Below are 4,621 nucleotides of genomic sequence, written 5' to 3'. Positions count from 1 at the left end.
ACTCTATACCAGTGTTTGGCGAAGTTTTTCAGCACTGAGTAACGAAACGGGAGCACACATTTGTGTGTGCGTGTGCCAAAAACTGGAAGAGTAGCCTCCCCAGTGAGCATGCACACATTGGGAAGATGGTTTCTAGTTTCTGGTGTGTGCATGTGCATGGGCCAGCTGGTCTTCATACATGCATGCATGCCGGGAAACAGAAGAGCCAGTTCACATGCACATGCCGGAAAATGGAAGAGCAGCTGCCCGGTATGTGCATGTGCACCAGGCGGCTGCTCTTCTGGTTTCCAGCACTCTCACAAGTGTGAAGACCAGCTGGCTGGTGCACCAGAATCCAGAAAAGCAATGCGAGATGGCTCGTGTGCCACTTCCAGCGTGCATGCCATAGGTTCACCATTACTGTACAGCTCTACATCATTTCAGACAAACTATTGCTCAATCTATTGTTATAAACCTCCAGTGCTGGAATATTCACAATTGGTGGCAAGTCATTCCACTGACTAATTGTCCTTACTGTCAGGAAATTTCTCCTTAGTTTCACTGTCAGGAAATTTCTCCTTAGGTTGCTTCTCTCCTTGATTAGTTTCCATTCCTTGCTTCTTGGTCTGAAAACACAGTGATACATCCTGATACTGTAAGGATTTGCCATTTCTGTGCACGTAACACACCATATTTTTATAGAAAGGGTACAGACTAAGTACACTAAGCTCACACCTCTCCTTTTAACAGATTTTCAAATGACGGACATTTCAAGGATTTTATAATCTGATCATTTGCCACTTATTCCTTTACTTCCCATCCTATACTTCTATGGTCCCCATTAGGAATTAAAAGGTCTGCCTGTATTATAATAATAATAACAATAATAATAATAATAATAATAATAGTGATAAATAAAATAAATAAAAAAGTGAAGCAGACAGTGGAACAAGAGAAGCATGCATTAGCTGACTATGTGAAGGAGAGCAAAGTTTATATAAATCTAATAAATTATTAGTTGTGGATTGGCACATATCTTTTCCTTTTATATAAAAAAATATTTAACAGGAAAATAAATCACCCAAACAATTGTTATTCAGCTTTTAGATAAATTGGGAGTGAACTATGGTATGATAGATGGAAGCGTCATTTATGTGGATGAGTACAGTGGAGCTGTATTTTTTAATATATTATATATATATTTAGGAAACTATGGTAAACCTATTTTGTCCTATTTCAAAAGGTCTGCTAATGGTGATTAAATTTAGAGTGGGCTCTTGAGGCTTTCCCCACCAAAAAAGCAGTTGGACCTCATGTTGCCCATATCTGATGGAATGAAGTTTTACATTTTATTTTTTGTTCTGTTCCTAGCACATTCATGGCATTGATTAGGCCATAAACGTGTCATGCTTCAGATGTGTGGACTTCGGCTCCCAGAATTCCCCAGTCAAGAGGTGACCGCTGAGGATTCTGGAAGTTGAAGGTCAAATATCTGGAAATTGGTAATAGTATGAAACAATTATGTATTATGATCCTTACTTCTGATCACTCTGCTCATCACTGACTGCACCAAGATTTTCTGGGAAGTTAGCAAGATGGCTATGTAAAAAATGCAATTTGATGCTCATATTGCCTAATTAATTTTATTATATATATAAGGTGTAGAGAAAAATCTTCACGTGGCAGAAGAAAACTAACTACAGTTTTCAAAAAGTTGTCATCAGAGAAGGGAATCGATTTTGCCTGCCACACTGAAATGGAGAATACCGCCCAGACAACAATTCTGAGGAGAAAAAAAGACAAATAAAGTAATTACCAAATTTCTAGTAGATTACAATGTAAAGTATAATCTCAATTTCTTTATCTGTTTTAGCTCATCCCATTATTAAAATTTTTGTACATTAAATAGCATTTCTTTGTTATCAAACCTCAGATATTAGGAGGTCTTGGCAGGTTTATTATATAGTAATAATCAGTATTTGTAGTATTTTGAAATTCTAGGATCTGGTTTATTGTAAGTGGCTAAAAATGGCTACCTCAGGAGGAGGGAAGAGACAATGGTAGAATAGGGCAACTGATGTGGTCCAGGGGTTGGTTATGGTTTCTTCCACTGCCGGTTTGCTCAGGGGCACATTGTGTGGTACATGTGCGTTGCGTGCCATGCACAATACTTTAAAAAGCTTCTGTGCGTGCATAGAAGTAAAAAGCAAGATGGTAGCACATATGGTGCACCAAGAGAAGCAGCTGAGAGGTACGGCAGGCCTGGGTCATTGCCAGTTCCAGCAACCCAGATCGCCAAGTTACTAAAGGTTCCATAGAAACGATCCAAACCAGGAGGAACCCACCTTTGATGTAGTCAAAATAAATTTATAGAAGTCTAAATATATTGCCATATATCTGACATAGAAACATAGAAACATAGAAGTCTGACGGCAGAAAAAGACCTCATGGTCCATCTAGTCTGCCCTTATACTATTTTCTGTATTTTATCTTAGGATGGATATATGTTTATCCCAGGCATGTTTAAATTCAGTTACTGTGGATTTATCTACCACGTCTGCTGGAAGTTTGTTCCAAGGATCTACTACATTTTCAGAAAAATAATATTTTCTCACGTTGCTTTTGATCTTTCCCCCAACTAACTTCAGATTGTGTCCCCTTGTTCTTGTGTTCACTTTCCTATTAAAAACACTTTCCTCCTGAACCTTATTTAACCCTTTAACATATTTAAATGTTTCGATCATGTCCCCCCTTTTCCTTCTGTCCTCCAGACTATACAGATTGAGTTCATTAAGTCTTTCCTGATACGTTTTATGCTTAAGACCTTCCACCATTCTTGTAGCCCGTCTTTGGACCCGTTCAATTTTGTCAATATCTTTTTGTAGGTGAGGTCTCCAGAACTGAACACAGTATTCCAAATGTGGTCTCACCAGCATTCTATATAGCGGGATCATAATCTCCCTCTTCCTGCTTGTTATACCTCTAGCTGTACCTTCTGGTACAGACTGGAAATATCAGGTTTCTTTTCAATGTGCACTATAAAAGAACAAATTGTATGGACACTATATTGCAGTTCTGGAAGGAATGAAAACCAGAAAAGCGAGGACATCATTCGAAAGGTTCACATCTGGATATCATGCCATTTCTTTTGGCAAAGGCCAGTAGAGTGACTTGGAAGTTCTTTTATTTTCAGGCAATTGTTAGATGCAGATGCAGCCTGGATTTATTACTTTTTTGACAGAAATCCCTGTGTCTTCCTACATTTAGCTTCCTCTATTTCTTTCTCATTTGTGTAGGAACACATTCTTTCCATTGGCAAATAAATCTGGTGACTTATGATGATGGAAATGTTTTGATTATTTTAAGAAGGGGGCCGGCTAGTGCTTTCATTCTGCTGCCAGGCTGAATGTTCATTTTCACTCTCCTACAACATTGTCTTTCTTGACTTGTGCAAGCACCAGTAAAAATATCACTTGGTGATTTTCTGCAACTTTGTTCAAAGCAACTAGAGCACAGTCACTACAAAAACAATCTTCTTAGACTAAAATAACCTCCCTCAGTCTAGCAAATCCAGATGTGTTAGATTGTAATTTCCCAGTTTCCCAATTTCCCAGCAAGCAAAGGAATGCTGGTTGCTGCTAGAGTAGCTCAGGCTAGAAAAGTTCGTCCTCAGCAATAGCCAATGCATTTAGTAATTCACAACATGGTTTGGAAATGTTGGCGCTGTATTTCCAACTGATTGTTGGTCCTTGGCCCAGTTTTTGAGGATATTTAGACATCTTTGTTTTTTTGTCATGAGCAGTCTCTGTCTGCTTTTCAAAAGGCCTTGCCTTCAAAATTTTAAGCATTGTTGACAAGGAGGTCTGGCCTTGCATTTCCCGACTAAAGCCATGGAAACTCTGGTGAAAATACAGAATTGTGTTTGCCATATATGGACCTCTTAGCTCAAATCATACTTTTGAAAAACTAACCAGATTTTTCTCTCCAACACTTTCCCCAACATGCTTGTAAGTGCATATAGCATTGGTACAGGAAATGAAGTATGTCAAGGAAACACACAGCAAAAATGAACATGAATTTGTACTGATCACTGGGGAACAGCAATTTCGTTGTCTTAAATCTGTGACTTGTTTTCAACTAACATCTTGCCTCTGCATCCAAAAATAATCACAGTTTTTGTCTATAACATAGAAACATAGAAGTCTGACAGCAGAAAAAGACCTCATGGTCCATCTAGTCTGCCCTTATACTATTTTCTGTATTTTATCTTAGGATGGATATATGTTTATCCCAGGCATGTTTACATTCAGTTACTGTGGATTTATCTACCATGTCTGCTGGAAGTTTGTTCCAAGGATCTACTACTCTTTCAGTAAAATAATATTTTCTCATGTTGCTTTTGGTCTTTCCCCCAACTAACTTCAGATTGTGTCCCCTTGTTCTTGTGTTCACTTTCCTATTAAAAACACTTCCCTCCAGGACCTTATTTAACCCTTTAACATATTTAAATGTTTCGATCATGTCCCCCCTTTTCCTTCTGTCCTCCAGACTATACAGATTGAGTTCATTAAGTCTTTCCTGATACGTTTTATGCTTAAGACCTTCCACCATTCTTGTAGCCCGTCTTTGGACCCGTTCAATT

Source organism: Erythrolamprus reginae, chromosome 1 (assembly GCF_031021105.1).
Source record: "Erythrolamprus reginae isolate rEryReg1 chromosome 1, rEryReg1.hap1, whole genome shotgun sequence".
NCBI lineage: Eukaryota > Metazoa > Chordata > Lepidosauria > Squamata > Dipsadidae > Erythrolamprus > Erythrolamprus reginae.
This window is presented reverse-complemented; position numbering follows the sequence as displayed.